This window comes from Herpailurus yagouaroundi, unplaced genomic scaffold (assembly GCF_014898765.1).
Source record: "Herpailurus yagouaroundi ecotype Mexico unplaced genomic scaffold, PumYag 180, whole genome shotgun sequence".
Taxonomy (NCBI): Eukaryota; Metazoa; Chordata; class Mammalia; order Carnivora; family Felidae; genus Herpailurus; species Herpailurus yagouaroundi.
Genome location: NW_024412411.1, coordinates 16,290,746 through 16,312,578, shown reverse-complemented (window position 1 = coordinate 16,312,578; position 21,833 = coordinate 16,290,746). Strand labels below are relative to the sequence as shown.

The 21,833-nt window shown below is 38.6% G+C and overlaps 1 long non-coding RNA gene across 1 annotated transcript in view; it reads left to right on the top strand.

Annotated features, from left to right (window-relative positions):
- Nucleotides 1-1,428: 1,428 nt before the first annotated feature.
- Nucleotides 1,429-21,833, top strand: part of LOC121039385 (uncharacterized) — a 52,625-nt gene continuing 32,220 nt past the window's right edge. Inside the window, exons 1-3 of the long non-coding RNA XR_005794734.1 lie at nt 1,429-1,506; nt 2,447-2,556; nt 7,891-8,039. This is a non-coding gene — a long non-coding RNA (uncharacterized LOC121039385). The remainder of the gene's footprint in view (nt 1,507-2,446; nt 2,557-7,890; nt 8,040-21,833) is intronic.

The window sequence follows — 21,833 nt, the reverse complement described above, 5'->3', positions numbered from 1 at the left end:
CCACAGTATGGAGGAACTCACAATTCTAATTTGAGGTCATGACTTCAGAGCCTGTTATTTGTGGAAGAGCAGCGTCTCCATCATCCCTGGATCCCTGACAAATACACAATTGTGGCTTCACTGGCTTCTCCCCTCAAGCAAGTGTTAAGCTGAAACTCACTCAAGCAGAGCTATTTAGCTGCCCTTCCCTCTCTGTTCTACTGGCTGTGTTGTCATCATGTGTATTCAATTAAGATTAATATCACTACCAAAAGAGTCTGAGTTCTCACCAAGCCCCAAACAGAAATCACTCATTGGGAACCAAAGTCCTATGGCTCCATTATGTTCTGAGGGCAAACAGCAACTGAATGACGAATTACATCCTCCATTTTGTTGTTGTTGTTATAGTTGTACGGATTTAAAATGATTACGATAAGACCCAGCTGTAACACATCAGTAACCAATGCAAACAAGACTACTCTTTTTATTAATGGATAGATAGTCCTTACATCCTTTTCCATTTTATTTTATTCACAATTATGGTCTCTAAGAACATTCTTGTTCTTACTCTTATTTTGGCTCATTTGAATTAACAAGACTTGTTTCTTCTTGATAAATTATGTTTAATTAATCCTTTTGGACAGCACTGAGGACCAAATATTGGATGAGCTACTTAATCATGAGCCCTGTCAGAGCCCAAATCCACCCCAAACTAATGGAAAATTGTACGAACAATAAGCATGCTAACAGAACAGATAAAGCTGTCCACAGCCACTTGAGAAATGCCCTCCCTCAGGATATGTTTCAAAACTCTGCACACATATCTAAAAGGTTCCAGACTTTTTGTCTGGGATTAGTTTTTATAAAGTCAAATAGATTCACCGTCGCAAATCCAGATTTGGGGAAGACTGAATCATATACAGTTTGAGGGGCCATTTTGAAGAAAAAGAATAAAAGTAAATAGGAGATAGATCTAAATTTTAACATGGATTAGGGCTAAAAAAAAGAAAGGCTAATAAAATGTAAGTTTTTTTAAAGTTGACAAATACCACAAACATCACTGAAGTCAGAAAAATAACATACATTCACTAAGTTACTGCGTGATCCATTTCTATAATACTTCCTCATACATATTTTTGCTGGTTTTTCTGGTTGTCTCTTCATATTACAACAATTTTGTAGTATCATTTTTTGATAGAAATAAATGGAAAGAGCCTTTTTTCTGGCACAGTTGGTCAAATATTGTTTTTTTTTTTTAATTATTTTTGATGGCATTAAGCAGGCATCTGTGTGAACTGAATTCTCTACTTACAATGTTACATATCTGATGATGCAAAGAACATTCAACAGACAGGCTTCCAGTTCCTTCCAGTAAGCTCTGCTCACACAATTCCAGGGCCAGATACAGTAAGACACATTTACACTGTGATGTCACATCTGAATGTCACAATGTCCAGCGTAACAAGCATTAGCAATATTCATGAAAGCCATTTCTATGTCAGGATGCTTAACAGCTTCACTCTTCATGTAAGTGGCCATTTTTCATTAAAAAAAAAAAAAGCTATTAGCATCCTTCAGCATACTAGTGAAAAATACTGGTCCACATCTTCATATGGTAACTTTAGCCTCATGTTCTCCCCCAAGTATATATGCCATACAATGTCTGGCCTTAGCATTGGAATCCAGATTCATTCATGCTGATATCTTTGTCCTTTTCTGTATCTCTCCCAATCCTCTCTACGTTGAAAAAAACAAGAAAGAGCACAAAGCCTTCCTAAGTACAGAGTTCTTGCTGCATTTAATGGAAGGATTCCCTGGGGTTCTACATGTGTATCAGAGGACCTGGTTCTGCCAAAAACGGCAAATCTAATCATCAAAAGGACATTTAGAAAGGATTTTTCTTAAAAACACACATTTGAAATTAAAAAAAAAAAGTAAAGGGGAGAGAAAAATATGATTCTTAAGTTACTAGAACATGGTAGCTGCACACTCAGCTGTTAAAAAAATTCTTGAAGGATTAACCATGTATTAGGGATTCTGCATTTTAATTTTGGCATGAGATCTTGGAGTTTTAAGGAAAATACAGTTGAAACCATTATTTTTTCAAGCTATCTGATAATTACATGGCTTACATCCTTTTCTTCCTTTTTTCAGATTCCTGTATTGGTTTTTTTTTTTTTTTTAACTCTAAACAGGGCTACATTTGGAAGTGGTGACAAATTTAACACTTACACAGAGTTTCTTAATGTCATTTCTTCTCCTAACAAGCTTAGTGAGAAATGAAAATATGAAGGAAAAGACATATCTTACTTGTGTGCTTCTTCCAAGCAAAGCAAGAGAATAGTTGTAACAGATTCCATGCATTAGTGGGCACTCCATTACCCCATTTTGCTAAGAATCAAATCAAAAGAGACATCTGTTCTCAGTAATTCCTCTTTCTTCTGTACCAGCAAACTGCTGGTACAAGCAAACTGCTTCCAGCAGAGGAAGAACTCCACAGTGCCATAAAGAATCCCTCTGGCTTTCAACAAACCATTATGTGAAGGTCAGGTCTATATGCTACCAAGAACAGTTAAGGTAATATATATATATGTGTATATATATATATACATATATATATATATATACATATATATATATACATATATATATATTACACACACACATACATACAGATATATAGACAGATACACACACACACACACACGTACATATAATCAAAAGGGTAACAAATTGATCTTCTATTAATCAAAAATGGCCAGGAAATCTCTATTAGATTGAATTTTTCCAGTTAATGGTAAACATGGGATACTTGTTATGGGACCTGTTACATGTCACACTATGATAGGACCATGCTTCTCAATGTTTTTTAAACTACATTCCTTCTTGATGAACATAAAAATCTCCACTTTCCTGGAGCTTCTACTCTCTGCCTATGTCCATAGGCCTTGCTCTTGTCTTCATAATGGAATCAGTGAAAGACAAAGGAAATTTTATTTTCTGTATGTTCCCATCAGCCAAGAAGTTCCCTTTAGCTTTTCTGATGCAGTTTACATTACAAAACTAATGGCCTTTTGTGACATTTCAATTTGATAATTTGTATAATGTTAAATACATATTTTCATATTGCCCGCTGGGAGAGTGATACGTTCTCCTGGAGGAAGAAAGGTCTCTGCCCCGTGCCTACCCACAAGTAAGAAATGCTGCTCAAAGACTAATGATTCCAATTTTCTGCTTTAGTAAATAGGATAGAGAGAACATAATTGAATTCCCATTTAGTGCTTAGGATCTAATAGTGCCTCAGGCTCTGGATGATAAAGTTGGATCTTCACTATACAGCACTATAGCTACAGATTTACAAAATAAGCAAGCTTGACTGGAAGGTGTACCACAGAGTCAGGAAATACCGCAAGTGCCCCTCCTCTATTGTTATTTTTTTTTTAAAACAGAGTTTCCGTCACTGTGAGCATTGTTGAGAATTATAACTTGAAAATATTTCAACTACCCAATGCAGCTCATCTTTGGTGATTTTCCCCCAAAGCATCTTCTATCATATATGAAGAAAGAAGCTAATCTCTTTTTTAATCTATTGCCTTAGAATCCTCCTATATTTGCAGATATGTAATGACTTTGCCATGTCAGTATTTGCTCAGACTCTGGATATTAACTTCCATAATTCTTTTCACATGCTCCTGGCAATTAATCCCTCATGCAATATGCATACTTTAGTGCCCTTTTACTGCATGACCTCCACGGTCACATCTCCCCAGGCTAATACCATGCTAACACCTTGATTCTGCTTTCCAATTTTAGGATATATTGAGTTCAGGAAGCAAAAATAGAATGGGCTTGAACTGTCTCATTTTTGTTCCACCTTTTCATGGTCCCTGTGTGTTTCACCTTGAAATTAATTAAGAGAGGACAGTGAGGTGAAATTGCACTATTTCATCTGGATGTTACCCTGCTTACCCTTTTTTTCCTTTTTTTTTTTTTTTTGACTCTTAAAACACCAAAATTTCAGACATATATTTAAGCAATAATGAAAGGATCACAGCTCGTTACAGAGGTTTTTGGTCAAACACAGATGCATCCCCCTCCTTGATTTTTTTTTTTTTTGTTCATAAGAATATGAAACTATTATTATGGCATAAAGTTGCCAAAAGGGGGGAAAGATTTTTTTTAAGATGTTCATGACGGGGCGCCTGGGTGGCACAGTCGGTTAAGCATCTGACTTCAGCTAGGTCACGATCTCGCGGTCCGGGAGTTCGAGCCCCGCGTCGGGCTCTGGGCTGATGGCTCAGAGCCTGGAGCCTGTTTCCGATTCTGTGTCTCCCTCTCTCTCTGCCCCTCCCCCGTTCATGCTCTGTCTCTCTCTGTCCCAAAAATAAAAATAAATGTTGAAAAAAAAAATTAAAAAAAAAAAGATGTTCATGAGATGAAGAAGTATGGTTGACTCCAGATGCATGATGGAGACAGCAGATTCTGTATCCCACAAAAAGGTGTGATACCGTTACAGAGCAAGGGACAGTAGTAAATTAAATTTCCGTGCCTGTAGAGAGATGAGGAAACCAGGACGATACTTGCACGGCTGTTCACAGACAGGGTAGCAATTGTATACTTACAGGTGGGGGCTTGTGGGGGAATCAGCAAGATGAGGTAAAAATACTCATTCTCTTTGTTTCAGTATCCTAGGCCTCGGCTGATACCACATTGCTACTACCAGTCCAAAACTCACACACACACACACCCATAATAGACACAATAGGGTTCAACAAATCATTCAGGCAGTTACAACAGGGAGTACTGCACCTGGCCAGGCTGGAAACAGTAAAAGTAAAGAAAACTAATGTAATAAAGCATAAGCAAGCACCACTGGGGACACCAAGAGAGAATCTAGTATCAGTCAAACCAAGTGTGACTTCTAAACAAGAAATGCTCATCAAGGCATGAGGCATGTTTCCTGAAAGGTTTCCTCACGGTCATACCATGCAAGGGTATGCAAGCTGATTTACAGAGCACTATGGGTATTCTCCCAACAAAGCAATAAGACCTGGATCAGATGATAACTTGACTCATATGCATTTACGGAGGGACTACCATTCATTAGGTGCTATGCTGGGCATGGGAGAAGGCGAGCACAGACCCTTAGACAAGCAACAATCATGTCCTGTGCTGAATGAAACTACAGGTGCTCCTAGGGGTCAGGGAGATGGACATGGAAAATAAACTCATTCTAGAAGAGTTAAGGACAGCTTCACAGAGGTGAGTTCTCTGTGCGGTGTTTTGAGCATATCACACGGGATTCTTAGCTACAAAGAGAATGCATTTGCCTATTTTTAGCAGCAAATCACTTTATCAGAGGAAAGCTAACAGGTTTTCTGAGAGACTATGCAGCCAGGAGTAACACCCCAAATCTTATTATGGAACAGCTCCAGTGGATAAACTGCTACTGCCACCTCTGGGCAGAGATCCAGTCCTGGGCCACAGGACTTGACCAAGTGCTGCCTCTGGAACTGGATGAACCTGCCACCTCAGAAGCTCTACTTTCCAATTCTGAATCTGGAGTCAGTGCATCTGACTGGTGGAGCCCGGGTCACATGCAAGAGAAAGTGAGAAAGCCCACTTTCTGAATTTGAGACATACAGAGTAGAGAATGAATGCTTCAGGAATAGGAGGCATATTTGATGTTTCTGGGCACACAGAACAGATGACAAAGGTTCACTTCAGAGGCCTATAAAGGCACTCACAACATGAAGCAAGGAGGAATGGTGTGTGCAGGGGCACTGAGAGTGAAAGAGCCTGGCTTACAGCAGATCTGAGAGGTCACTGCTCTAGACTTTCAACCTCATCTTAGGAGAGGGATTCAAGAAGCAGCAACTCAGTTGTACACTATCAGAAGAGATTTTATTACTTTAGTTATTACTATTATTAGCTGTCTTATTCCCAAATGTCAGATTCATTGTATCTTGGATGCTCTGTTCACACAGCACCCATCACTAGCCAAACCCTGTGCTCAAGCACTGGGAACTAAGACTGTGGAACAGCCACTGAGACTTTCTGCCCCCTCCCAGGGCCTGACATATTTAGATCTATTAAAGCTAAGAATTTTACAATTATTAACAATATTCCCCTATGCATCCTCAACTGGAATTTGTCTAGAAGTATTTCCTATTAGAACATTTAATAACCAATTGCATATCATCCCATGCTGTATGAGCACATGGTTTTTGTTAGTTAAGACAGCAGCCATGGTACATGCATTATATAGCCACCTACTATAGAACACAGGCACAGAAGCTTGCTTACTACAAATATTTTATCATCATAAGCAACCCTTTCTTTACAGTAGCTGTCAGAGTGGTTTGCATTTACATTCACACATCTGTCCACCTGTCAATCAGGAAACAATTAGAGGAGGCAAAATGAAGAGAGCAAACCTGCTCCTATTGGCTTGGCTTTCTCATGCAAATGCCAAGCTGACTTGGACAGAATACTTTTAATACTTTAATGACCAGTAAGTCAGAACTTCACACATTTTCAAACTTCCCTAACAACTCTGCATAGACACAGACAACACCTTAGGGATCAGTCTAGCTTATTAATTAGTCTTCACACTCTTGTCTGGTTTCTAACATTTTAGAACCAGCTTGTAGCATCAGCTCAAGTTACAAAACCTGCTGCATCAATAAGTTATTTCCCATAACACTAGAGGCACAATTAAATCAGTCTTTATAGTTTCTTGAAGATTTCATATTCGGTTACCAAATGCACCAGAAACTTCTCACTTTACTGAGCTAGGCATTTCCATTCTGTATTACTGCAATGAGCTTCTTTCTGAGCTTTTTCAAGCTCTCCATTTAAATGCCTTGTTGAAAGAAAAAAAAAAACTCCCAAATGTAACCAAACTGTTCTAGTTCAGTTTATGACTAAGAGCTACCTAAACACCCCTTCCCCCAGCAATCCTTCTTCTGCCTCTATTTTTCTTTCTTACTGCTTTGATCAACTTTTAATTGGACCACCAGAGACAACTCAAAATCTAGGGAAGAAAGCTCATTGTCCTCTACCTCAGTGTCTAATGCTCACTCTAGGATGATCTTCTGCTCTTTTTTGATAGGTCTTTAGGGAGTAATCTCAGAGAAGCCCATTTTTAAATTTTTTTTTCCACGTTTATTTATTTTTGGGACAGAGAGAGACAGAGCATGAACGGGGGAGGGGCAGAGAGAGAGGGAGACACAGAATCGGAAGCAGGCTCCAGGCTCTGAGCCATCAGCCCAGAGCCCGATGCGGGGCTGGAACTCGCGGGCCGCGAGATCATGACCTGAGCTGAAGTCCGACGCTTAACCGACTGTGCCACCCAGGCGCCCCACAGAGAAGCCCATTTTTAATAGTTGGCCAACTCAAATAAAACCAGGAAAGATGTGGGAATATGGAAAGATAAATTATACTCCAACAAAATAGAAATATGATGCAACTCTAACCAATGAGTCCAAACTTTTTACAAAGAATTCTGTTGAGACCATACTTGGATAAAACTTTAGGACAAAGTATAGGGTTATTTAAAAGAAAAGGTTTCAAAATGGATTTATTGCTTATTTATTAGTGGACACGATTTCACATTTTAAAAGAACTATAATTTGTAATTAAACACCCTCACTCCACCTTACCCTAGAATGATATCTACTTGTTCACAAATAGAGATAGGAAACTTCATTGGACAATTAGGGGTTTACATGACACTTTCACAGAAATTATCTCATTTTATCCTTAACATTAGGTAGAGAAGGTATTCTTAGGTCCATTTCATGAACTAGTAAGCTGAACTCAGTATTTCCCCAAGATCACATATGTAATTAAAGAGGGATTAAGCCTCTAATCTTATCTTCTCACTTCTTACCATTCTCTTTTAAATAGCCTTCAAACTAATGTTTGAACACTGAGTACCTGACTATGTCAGTCATTCGAGAAGAGCACAAGGCCTTTCCAGGGTCTGCAACCCTTAGCACCACCAAAGTTGAAGGGAATGATGTCAACTGCCCCATCATACCTCAAATAGGAGACAGGTCAGTAAAGCAAATGTTTTCACCTTCATTACATTTTTTAACCACCTTACCCATGGAGGGCGCTCAGCAAAAATACCTTTCCAACAAAGCTTCACAATTTACAAAGGAAACACTCTGCATATCACTGTTCCAGGCCTTTCCCTTTTACCAGCTCTTACTTCCCCATCTTTCCATCTAATACTCTGTTTTAGTTGCCTTTATTTTACTATTTTTTTTTTTGCATTTCCTGCTTGTTATTTTGTCCAGTGATGAACTTTTAGCAAAGGCAAGACAATGAAAGCCACAAAAACCTTCGCCTTCTTTAGAAGCAATGAAAGCCAAAGTCTACTATGACCCCAGAGAAAGATTCCATTCCCCACCCATCCTATGTTAACAGCTTTTTCTCCATTCACAATATAGTATATTCAAGAATACATAAATGCTTCAACCCTTTCCTAATTCCGGACTTATGTGTTAACACAGAATCGCTAAGCAACCTAAAGCTAATTCTTTTATTGCTGGCCTCTTATATCAGTGCTTTCTGCCTTGGCTTCAAATGCAAAATCTGAATAAAACTATGTCTGCCCTCATGAGACTTACATTTGTAATGGAATTCATCATAAAAACAAATTCTGTTTGAATTTTCTGGGTCTCTACTATGCCTAATACCATGGACTATATTTGTAACTCACCAAATATTTATTAAGTTGAATTACAATTATGGTAAGAGTCAGGTATAGATATTCTGATAAAATGTCTATTTTAACCACTGCTTCAAAAGAAATATAAGATAAGTGGTATATGATGGGGTACGTGGGTGGCTCAGTCATTTAAGCAGCTGACTTCAGCTCAGATCATGATCTCACAGTCTGTGGGTTCGAGCCCTACGTTGGGCTTTGTGCTGACAGCTCAGAGCCTGGAGCCTGCTTTTGATTCTGTCTCTCTCTCTCTCTCTCTCTCTCTCTCTCTCTCTCTCTGCCCCTCCCCAGCTTGTACTCTATCTCTCTCTCTCAGAAATAAATAGTAAAAAAAATAAAAATATATATAAGTGGTATATGAGCTTAAAGAGAACAGACATTAATATCTAAACTATAGCAAGGTAACCTCAAAAGTTCAAATGTCTCTCACTACTGAGTTGTGTCATTTACACTTAAAAGCAGTTTCCAGACAAATAGCTATAATTCTCAGTGGGCCAGTTAGCCATTTCAAAACAGTTTTAAACAGGTTTATCTACATTTCTTTCAAAAATTAAATGTGTTCTTTAGTTTCAGCCACTCTTTTTTCATTTTTGGTCATTGAACCTCCATAACACATCAATTTGTTTTTAATTCAATACAGCAGAACTTCTATTTTGGACTAGTTTTCATGTGGGCCCATACCTGTTCCCAGTGCTTTACATTTTTACATTATTCTTTATCAAAATTACCACATATGTTATACCCTTATTCAAACAGCAAAAGGTATCTTGGATTAGTTCTATCATTTCCAAATTATTGATGGAGAAGCTGAGGTTCATGGCACCCTAAGTGGCCTCATAGAGGATTTCACAAAGGCATTTACTGAAGATGGTGATGGATGTAAAGAGATGGTAAGCAGGGAAGATAAGCATTCCAGGTGCAGAAAATAGCCAGTCAAGCATAAGTGGAAGTACATAGCTGAGTGAAGACCCAGCTGCCCCAGGATCCTTCATTCGTGGGGAAATTCTCCTTTGTCACCATCCTGTAGCTCTTTCCTTGAACCACAGATTTAGAAGGACTACCTTGCCTCTGGTAAAATATAGTAAGTTTGTGATTTTTTATAAAGGAAATATAGAAAATACTCCTTTATTCTATAATACTTATTTCTACCCTATTTCAAATTTACCCTATTATACACAGAATTACTACCCACTGAATCTGTATACTGTTTCTTGACACTAATACTTGTAACTTTGGGGAGACTCATGTACAAAATACAGGTAACAACACCTACTGTACATGGTTGTTGTAAGGACTAAACAAGATAATCTGTGAAAGCACCCAATGCCTGGCACAAAGAAGTATCGTTTGGGGATAATCTCAATGAATTTGGCTATATTTGGCTAATGCCTCCAATCCAGCCTAAAAGAGAAAAGGCAGCCAGCTACTGGAGAGTTTATGCAATAACTTTCAATAATCAGTAACTAGGAATTTAAATTCTACCAGCGGTTTTAAAAAGTTGTAAAATGTTTTCCATTTCCCTCCAGAATCATGCTGATACCCCCCCCAAAAAATACATTAAAAATTATGTACAGACAATTGTGTTGAAGTAAATGGCTTAACTTTTTAATACTTCCCTCCTGGTGCATCAGTTAAGCACCAAGGACTTCTTCCTGGGATCCCATCTGCTCCCCGAGGTTTATTTTAAACAATAAGCTACTTATTCTAAGAGGAGAGATGCTCCCATCACATTAAACTAAGAAGTCACAAACACAGTTTGGTGTCCTAGTTATTTTGTCTAGAGACTTAACAGCTAAAATAATTTCAACCTAAATATTAGGAGTTGAGGGGAATGGAAACAATCTGGTATTAGATATTAGGCCAAGCAAACCTAAGTCAGGAGGCACTGATGGTCTGAAAAAGGAAATACACAAATGGGTGGAAAAAGGGTCAGATGAGAAGTTGAGTCCAGCAGCCTACAGGCAAGTTAGGAGTTAGGAAGTCAGAGACAGAGAGGCAGGACGGAGGCCAGGCACAGCCCCAGAGTATGGCAGATGAAGCACTTGCTGGCACAAGGTTCTGCTCTCAAAAGCAAGAATGGCCTGAGGTTAGCATTTGAAACATCCGCCCAATGACAGGTGCTGGAATTGGGAGGACACAGTTAGCTGAGGCCCCTGGCCAAACAACCAGGTATCGAATATAAAGGAGAATTTTCAGTTTTCATCTCTCTAATCTTTGTTATCTGAGGACATTAACCAGAGAATTAGAAACCCTTCTCCTTTGCCTGTAGAACATACAGAGGTCCTCATGCTGACTTCTGGCCTTTCCTTTACAGCCGTTTTAGCTGGGCCTGCCAGCTTCTAAACAGTAGTGTTTCCTTCCTGCTCTCTCTAGATGATCACATCCCTTCATGTTTTAACTACCACCTATTAAGAGATGCCCTCTAGATTAGTATCCCTTCCTAGATCTCATTTCTGATTGCCAGCCCCATTTGTCAAGTGTTTAAAGGACATCATGTGGGCATTTCATCACCTTCAGCCCATCCATACTTCCACAGAATCAGTCATTCTCTCTCTCCCTTTCTCTTTCCCTTCCTCTCTCTTTGCCCTTCCTGCTTCATTTCCCTACACATACATACCTACACACCTACACATACCTATACAAGTAAAAGCTCAAGTTAGTTTAAAATGGTGCTTCTTGAACCTTAATGTGCGTATAAATCACTTGGATATTTTGCTACAGCTCAGATTCTGATACACTTAGGCTGGGGTGGGACCCCAGATTCTGCATCACTAAAAGCTCACAGGTTTCATCAATTCTGCTAGTCCCTAGCCCATTCTTAAAGTCACAATGATACACAGGAACTAGGTCACCTAAGTTAGAGTTTCACCTCACTCACTGCCTCCATTCCCCTGTTTGGCCTCAGTGTCTTTATCCATAAAGGCACAACTACACTGTACAATTCATGAGGTTTCCATCCAGCACTTAAAGCATTAATCAAGAGCTGAAGCCTGTTAACTGTAGCTAACAAAAGGTACCCCCATTTCTGTGCAGTGAACCTGATTAAAAAAATCTAACCAGGACTTAGTAGCAATGCTAAATTAAACTAGGATTTAGTAACAATACTAAAGTGTTCAGAACACTATCTGCAATAGATATGGGTCCAGGAAATACACACTCTTAAAGACACTGGGCCAGGGGCAAAACTGGCACAGTTAAAACACAGTGCTATTTTGTGAAATAATAACAATTTGAAATGACTTCTTTTCTCAGTGGGTCTGTAAATCAAATGACAGCCATCAGAAATACAATGAGAGAACAGTCACTAAATAAATAGTACTGAAATAAAACCCAACAATAAGGGTATTCCAGGTCTAATGGTTATTTTTACGGCCTGTAAGCAAGGTGTTTAGGGCTGTAGTGTATGTTTCCCCAGTATGTAGATGACATACAAGCCTATATTGGCTTTTATTTTAAGTGTTTACTTGTTAAAAAGTGTCACCTTTTATGGTGGTGGAGTATAGAAGACAAGACAAGGCTTGGAACACTAAGATTTGGGTTCAAGTAGAAGTTCTATCTCTTGGTCAAATTAACGTGACCCTCTGTTTCTTTACTGGTGAAATACAGATCGTAATAAATAACGTACCAGTATACTGTTTTGGGAATTAGATTAACTGGAAGAAAAGCTTAACAAAAATTACAGAACACCATAGAATACCAGAGAAGAGTGTAAGGAGAGAGGAGCAGCGTGAGAGAGGAATAGTGGTAGTTATTTTGTGTAAACTGAGTTGAAAACAGAACACTTCCTATTACTCCCTTTCTAAAAAACATTAAGTTACTCCAATGTCTACAAAGAAAAAAAGAGCATACCCTTTGAGGACCACTGCAATTTTTTCTCTGCCTGCATTTCAAACCCACTTTCCACTATACCACATAGGCTTTCTACTGACAAGTGATGGGAGGGTCTCTGTGTTGCGTGAATGAATGAGTTACTACATGTTTAAGAGGGAAATGTAACTGCCATTTGAAATTACCTACCATGTGCAAGATGCCATGTGTTAGTTGCTTAATTTTTACAACCACCCTGTTGAGCTTGTAAATCATGTTAAACTTTATGGTCCCTTCTGATTGCCTTGGTTCTACCAATTAAAGGTCAAGTGACAGGATCTGCTCTGGAAGATTGTTCATTCCCCCTATTTTACAGTTCTTCCTTTTGGCTTCTCAAAATGGGATTAATTAAATTTCTCAAAGATTAGAAATGGAATCTATATTCTTCATTTCATAATACACCAGTGAAGACAAAATTTATGCCATGCCTCTCTGTCATTTGTTGATATAATATTTTCCAAAGAATAACTAAAAGTAGTAACAATTCTTATGTCCATTGCACATCTAGTCATATTTACTAGGTTATGTAGAATATCATGTGTTAGATACTACAGTGCAATAATAGATTTACAGCTACTGTTTGGTCACTAGCTGTATAAGAAAGGGGAGAGGTATGAGGTTTGCCCCTTACATAGGGCTAAGTAAAATTGGTTCTAATGTATCCATACCAGTTTACTGGGTGACTTGTACACAATTATCTCATTTTGATTCACTAATTCCTCTCCACCGTCCTGTAAGGTAATTATTCTTATCTCTTTTGATTAGTTGAGAAAACCAAGACTAAGAGGGATCAAGTGACTCCCCCAAGACCACATAGCCTATAGCTGCAGGGTGTCACTTTTTAAATTTTTTTTAATTTTATTTTTTATTTTTTAAAATTTACATCCAAATTAGTTAGCATATGGTGCAACAATGATTTCAGGAGTAGATTCCTTAGTGCCCTTTACCCATTTAGCCCATCCCCCCTCCCACAACCCCTCCAGTAACCCTCAGTTTGTTCTCCATATTTATGAGTCTCTTCTGTTTTGTCCCCCTCCCTCTGTCACTTTTAAATATACATCACAGGGGTGCCTGGGTGGCACAGTCGGTTAAGCGTCCGACTTCAGCCAGGTCACGATCTCGCGGTCCGTGAGTTCGAGCCCCGCGTCGGGCTCTGGGCTGATGGCTCAGAGCCTGGAGCCTGTTTCCGGTTCTGTGTCTCCCTCTCTCTCTGCCCCTCCCCCGTTCATGCTCTGTCTCTCTCTGTCCCAAAAATAAAAATAAAAAAAACGTTGAAAAAAAAATTAAAAAAGAAAAAATAAATATACATCACTTAAGTCTGAATCCCTGTTCCTTTTATGACCCTACTTCTTATTTCTTTAACAAGTAAATATACAGCACCTGCCATGGGACAAGCACAGATCTAGTAGCTTTGGACTTTGAGAAAATCATTTTATGGAGACGAAGACTCAATGCCTGGTTCCCCTACTTTCAAAATAGCATGTGATGTTGGAATTAATTTCTCCCTTGGACCCAGCAATTTAGCAATATCTAAATACCATCAGAAGGGAAGTAATGAATTTGGCATTTCTGGAGACTCATGTTTTCAATCTTCTCTGTGATCACTAGCTAGTTACTAAAGGTTACCAATGTGTTGAAAAAGATGGTCATTACTTCTCTTTTTTCCTGTTTTTGTCAGGCACAAAAAGAACTCAGGACAGGGGTGGGGAGTAGAAACAACACATAGGAGAGAGATATTAGAAACTTTTTAACTTTAAAAAGGTCTTTACTTATACACTCATTCATGCCACTGATTCACAGATTCATAAGCTGCAAGGGGACATTAAAAATGGGCCCTTGGCAAGAAACATCGTACATAAACCATTTGCAGTAAAAGGCAGTAGAGTGTAGAGGTTAAGAATATGAACATGGAAGTAGATTTCTTCCTAGCATCAAATCTCAGCTCTGTCACCTAATAGCTGTATGACTTTGGGTAAGTTTTCTAACTTCCCTATACCTCAGTTTTCCATCTGAAAAACAGGGTGGAATATAATAGTGCCTATTTCATAGATTTGCTGTGAAGAGTAAATGAAACATTATGTATAAGGTACTCGGAAGACTGCTTGATAAATAGTAAACACTTTAAAAGTACAATTATTATTGCCATTCTCTTGCTCAAAAACATGCTTCTCTCTACCAACAGGCTAGGTCCAAACCACTCAACTTGACATTCAGGCCTTCTGAGATCCTAAACCATGACTTGAGTTTCATTTCCCACTATCCATTCAATTGTATTTCAGTAGTATTACCCAATCACTAAGCTCTTACTATGGGCTAAGTGCAGTTTTAGGTGCTGGAGGTATAGAGGAGAACAGGCAACACATGCTCCTTGGACTCACAAAACTCAGTTCCTCGGATTCAGCCAGCCCAGTCTCCCCACTACCCCCTTGAAAAGTCATGGTAATCTTGACCTTTATTCGTAATATCCTCCTATCCAACATACTTGAGTAGCAGTTAGGATTCTCTCCTCTGCCTAATCAAATTTCATCTTCCTTTCCAAGTGCCCTCTTGCATAAAGTTTTCCCTGACAATTCAACTCAAGGTTGCTCCCCTTGAATTCCTATGTCACAGCATTTAATTAGCTACTGCCTTCTATTCCTATGAAAATATTTTACCCACACTGTAACAGATTACAGCATTAATGGTCAAGAAAACTTTAGTGGAAAATCCAGCTCTGCTTCTTAAATATGTGGCCTTAAACAATTTTTTTAACCTCTATAAGCCTTGGTTTCCTCATCCATAATGGGAACAATAAGATTTACCTTACAGTGTTTTTACGACAACAATGCACATAGTGAGATTTCTGAGATATAGAAGATACTACATTAATGGTAGTCTCCCTTTCTTCTCTCCACTCCCATTGATCTTATCTTCCCATCTAACCAGTAAGTCCTCTGATTTGGTCGAATATGGCTCTAATGCCACATATGCAGGGTTGAACATACGTTAAAAATTCAAATAATAGGGGCGCCTGGGTGGCGCAGTCGGTTAAGCGTCCGACTTCAGCCAGGTCACGATTTCGCGGTCCGTGAGTTCGAGCCCCGCGTCGGGCTCTGGGCTGATGGCTCAGAGCCTGGAGCCTGTTTCCGATTCTGTGTCTCCCTCTCTCTCTGCCCCTCCCCCGTTCATGCTCTGTCTCTCTCTGTCCCAAAAATAAATAAAAAAAAAAAAAAAAACCATTGAAAAAAAAATTAAAAAAAAAATTCAAATAATAAAGGGGAAGGGAAGAGAAAGTGATCTTAGTATCTACAACTGACAGAGAACCTTCATGTCCTGCCTTGATGACACCATCCTCTTACCTAACAGCACTTTCTATTGAACTCTCTCATGTGACAAAATGTCACATGCAAAGCACTCATTTCCAGTTTTCCACACATCTATGTTCATAATAGGTACCATGTGTTAAGCACCTCATTTTTGCTAAGGTGATTTACAATCCTTCAATGTCTGCTACAACCCTGTGAGATGGCAATTATTGTTTCCATTTTATAGATGAGAAAAAAAGTTCAAAGAATAAATAATTGATTCAAGGTGACCAAGCTAAAAAGTGGCAGCACAAGAATTCAAATACAAATCTGACTACTAAGCCATGATAACACTAAACATTTATATTACATCAAATCTAGAATGCACTTTTTTTACACCTCTGAAATCAGGATGAGTCCAACCCATAACTGATATTTTTATTAAATTACAATTATTAGCCTTTTTTTCTATCTTAGTGGCATTAAGTGCATAAAGATGATGCATTTCTCAGCCAATGATTTATTTGATTCAACAAATGTGTTAACAGTACTTTTTATGCAGTAGGCATCACACCTTAAATCTACTAATTCATCTAATTCTCACAAGAACCTTGTGATATAGTCTTTTATTATCATTTTCATTCTACAGATAAAAAGACTAAGGCATAAGACAGTTAAGTAGCTTGTGTTCTCTCCCCTCTCCAACTTAACAGCTAGAGCACATTGTACTTAGTATTTGAAACCCAGATATGGTTCCAGATTCTGTGATTAAAACCAGTAAATCGCATGCATTGATGCTATGCTATAAACTGCTATGCTACATCAGCTCTCTCTGCACGGCTTTTCTGTCCAAAGATGTCCTTATTTGTAGGTTTTTAACAAGACAGTAGATATCTTCTTCAGCTCTCTATAATTTCACAGTACCTAGCACAGTGTCTTGTTCATTGCCTCACTGGCAAATGCAGAATAAGTCTTTATTGAGTCTAATCTTAATACAAATATCAAAAGTAAAAATTTAACAGGTTTAGTGTAGCCTTTCAGCTTTCCTCAGGTGATGTTTACTGATGGATTCATTTAATTCAGTGGTTCTCAATAGGGCAATTTTCCTCCCAAGGGACATTTTTTTTTTCCAACGTTTATTTATTTTTGGGACAGAGAGAGACAGAGCATGAACGGGCGAGGGGCAGAGAGAGAGGGAGACACAGAATCGGAAACAGGCTCCAGGCTCTGAGCCATCAGCCCAGAGCCCGACGCGGGGCTCGAACTCACGGACCGCGAGATCGTGACTTGGCTGAAGTCGGACGCTTAACCGACTGCGCCACCCAGGCGCCCCGGGACATTTGTTGATGTATGGAAACCTTTTTCACACCTGGGGATGGGAATGGAGATGCTACTGGCATCTAGTGAAAAGAAACCCTGAATTCATTGACTAGATATGGAGCACCTTCTCAAGCCACATTTTTCTTATCTATAAATCTAGAAATTCATAGTATCAAAAAAATTCTTTTGATCTGAATGTACTCCTACTCAATACATGAATTCCCTTTTCATCAACAACATCAGATAGTCTTAAGACTCTCTCTGAACACCTCACCTTCAGGGGCCAAAATTTTATAGACTCTGGGGAAGCCCACCCGTTTCTAAAACCATTAATTACAATTCGTAATGGACATGCAAGAAACATGGCTACAATTCTGCTTAACATCAAATAAACCAGGCTCTATTACTATGGCTGATAAAAGCACTATTAAAAAAATCACCCATGACTTTTTCAAAATTACTGTTCTTTAACATGCAGTCTCAGTTCACTAACTAAACTCTTTCTTCATCTTAAATGCAATTTTCCACACAGAATATTTCTGACTAATGGTTCTTAGATAATCCTCAGAAATGTCAGTACCCTTCACTAATTCAGATTATCAGAGAAAAGCAAATCTCAAATAAGGACATTTAAAAATTATGACATAGCTATAAAATTGCCTCTTTATTACTTCTAAATGCTGTTTTCATTCATCCATGCAATAAGCCCTTTTGTATTCCCATGCTGGACCTCAGAAATACAGATGGAATAGAACCAAACCCTGGAATGAAGGTATCCACAGTCTGTCAGAGGAGGCAATCATACTACATTGTGACTGCAATCAAGGAAAGACTGATGAGGAAGTCACCAATTCTATCTGGGGGACTTGAGAATTTACAGAAGAGTTGCCTGAGCTAAGGTTTCAAAGATTTGTAGCATTTCCTGGACAAAACAAGGGAAGAGCAGGTGCAAACACACCAAGTCTGAAGGAATGAAGAGCATTCTGAGAACGTACATAATCCAGCAGGCTGACACTCAAGCCCTGTGTACAGGATCTCCAAGGCAGGAGATTTTGTGGAAGCTCGTATGTGCCCTGGTAGAGAGTTTGGACTTTATCCCAGGACCCAAGAGACCAAGTCAGAATGCACTGTAGAAAAGATCACTGGCAGAAGTGAGAACAAATTGGAACTGAGAGAGACTGGCATGCAAAGGTGATGGTGATTTATCTAGACATCTTGGAAAGGAACTGTCCTTCTTACAACAGTATCTGCCTAGCTTAATGAAGACCTAGAATTTATTTTAAATGGAGCATATCAATTGCTATCATTGTATTAGGTCACTAAAGGGCATGGAGAACAACTGTGGATCTTATGGAGGAGCCAACTAAGTCCAAGGAAGGAAAGTAGTTGTACTTAAGTGATACAGTAGTTAGAGAAGACATAGGAGGAGCACTCAGGGCTCTAAATATCCAACCCTTTCCACTTTTTCTACTGCTATGAGATTGTTGTTATTTGTTTGTGAAAGGCATTTTTTTTTTTATCATGTGAGCAATTAAATGCTTCTCCTTTTTTTTCTCTCCCATCATTCACCTGATGTTCTATTTACCCAATTAATTTTTACTGTGTATAAAGAAAGCCCTTTCAAAGCCAAGGTAAATTTCAGCCTAGACCTTGTCAACCTGCTGGCTGATTCCTAATTAACGGAGATGAAAATGAATGGAGGTTTATTGTTATTGAACTTCTGAAAGCCTTCTGCTTACACTGGATTTGGAAGCACTTGACAGGAGGATTGTGTGCCTTATATTCTGAACTCGACAATGGACAGATGACAGAGCAAGGGAGCCATCACAGGGCTATAGGACCCAGATGGGCAGGATGTTTCCCAAATTCCTTAGTAACTACTGTATTGATGCAGGGTGAGTGCTCTAGGAAATGGCATTGGAGTAGGGTCAGAGTTCAAACCTTACACTGGTGACATCCTTGCATCTCCAAATTGAATAGTCTTGAGAACCTCAATATTGATTTAAGACAGGATTATCACTGCAAGTTTGTTATCATTTATAATTCTCATTCACACAACTATGGGGGGGATTATGTTCTGTGAAATTGCAAGTAATGACTACCCACAATTTCCTATGCTTTGTAAGTAGCTATAACAAGAAGAGAGAGAGAGGGTGAGAGTGTGGGGTAGAGGACGGTCAGAGAACACACACTACATAAATTTTCTGAAGGTTGCATAACAGCTTCTTTCTTCAAAAAAGAAGAAATAAAGTCAGCAGTTAATTTGTACAAAGTCACTTGGGAGAACCAAGAGTTATTTGCTGCTGAACCCACTCTCTTTGTAAAATCATTCATCTCCACTCCTCTAGTTTCCACAGGTAGGGACCTCTCCTACACAGTGACATTCAAAGCCTCTTTCAAAGCCTATCCCAGGTCTTCCCAGGGGTGGCAGAGTTGCTTATCTGTAGGGTTTGGGAGATGGACCTCCATGCAGCCTTTTATTCTCTTAATCAAGGTGAAATGTTAGTGAGCTGACTGCAAACCTTAGCTACTTTCTCCAACGTCATTTTATGAGAAATAAACTGATCTCAGTCTATATCTTGGGCTCCACAACCATCTCCTAATTCATTCTAAATATGAGCAAAGAAATTTATTTACTAAGTACTCCTAAAACACCTAATACTTTAACCACTCTACCGTGAGATACCTACTGCCTTGGAAGACTGACACTCTGGAATATATATAACTGAAAGTCTGGAGAGACTTTACTCTCCTCCTGAAACAACCAAAAAATAGACAAAATATAGTAAACTATGGTTTTGAAGATACTGGAAATCAGGCAAAGAATGACAGTGGTCCCTGAGAATAGGAAGTAAATAAGAGATAAAGTTGCCCAACTCTCTTGAGAGTGTTCAATACAGAGGGGAGGAAACCAGACAGAGCCCACTGAACTTCCTAAGTTGATAAAATGAAATTGAAAATCCAGAGGGACCAAGGTGATTAGAGAACAGACTCCTGCAAAGGAAAGAATAGCACAGAGAGAACTCTGAAGATCTGGAAAAATTTTCCCTAGATTATTTAGCTAAGTGCTGATCAACATGTGCCTGTAAGGAAATGACCTAACACTGGGGGCAGAGCCACCCAAAGAATTAGAAGGAACACTGCCTGATCTTACATAGGCATATTGGAAAACTTCATAAATCATGGGGAATTGGGTAGAATACCCAAAAACTCTTGCTTTGATAGTGGGAAATAGTTATCTCCAGACTGAGTACTACTTGAAACTCAACTAATAAATCTTAAAAGTAAAAACTCACAAGGATCAATCTATATCCAAGGAAAAGGACTGTATCCAGAACAAAGCTCAAGAAAACTTATAGCAATACAAAGATATCAAGCCCCCAACAAGGTAAAAAAATCCATGTCTGGAATCCAGTCACATAGCAAAAAAGCAGGAAAATACAACCCGTTATGAGAAAAAGCAAAACCCACCCACAACTGACACAAATGTTAAAGTTAGCAGAAAAGGAAATTAAAACATGTTATTCCATATGTTAAGAAATAGAAACATAGAAGGTATTTTTTTAATCCCAGTTACACTTCTAGAATTGAAAAATAAAATATGTGAAGTGAAAAATGCACTGGTTGAGATAAACAGCCAATTATAATTTGTAGAAAAGAGGACTAGTAAACCTGAAGACATTGTGATAGAAACTCTCCAGAATCAATCACAAAAATAAATATGTAGAAGGATAAAGAGGAGATTAAGAGCATGAAAGTCCAAATATACAAATAAGTAGATCCCTGAAATGTATGTGTGTGTAGGGGAGGGGATTATTTGAAGAATAAGGACACAAAATTTTTTCCGTATTTGACTGATATTATAAATGTAGAGAGCCAAGAAGTTCAAAATACAAAAAAATGAAAAAACTATACCAAGGCACATCATAATCAAACTGCTCAGAACCAATAGTAAACAGAAAAATCTTAAAAGCAGCCAGAGAAAACACTACAAGTTACATGTACACAGGAATAAAGACAAGAATGACAGCAGACTTCTTATTGGAAACACAAGTGAGAAAAGAGATAACATTTTTTAAATATAAAAGGAAAATAACTGTCAATTAGACTTGTATACCCAGAAAAACAACTTTTGCAAATGAAGGTGAAATTATGACTATTTCACACATAGAAAATCTAAAAAAATTCAACACCAGGAGTTCATCAGTACAATAAATGTATTAAGAAAAAGGTCTTTTAGGCAGAAGGAGAGGAAAATATGAATCTACATAAAGGAAGGAAGATCATCAGATATGGTAATACCTTTATATAAAGATAACTGACTATTTAAAACCAGGAATCAACAGACTACAGCCCACTATGTTGTGGTATGGATGTTGTTATCTCTCCAAATTTCATATGCTGAATTTTGGCAACAGGAATTGCCTAAAGGTGATGGTATTAGGAGGTGGGGCTTCTGGGCAATGAGTAGGTCCTGGGAAGTGGACCCCTCATAAATGGGATTAGTGTCTTATCAAAGAGGCTCCAGAAAGATCTCTTGCCCCTTCTTCCATGTGAGGTTACAACAAGAAGTCTGCAAACTGGAAGAAGGCCTTCATCTGACCTTTATCTCAGACTTCCAAGCCTCCAAAACCATGAGAAACAAA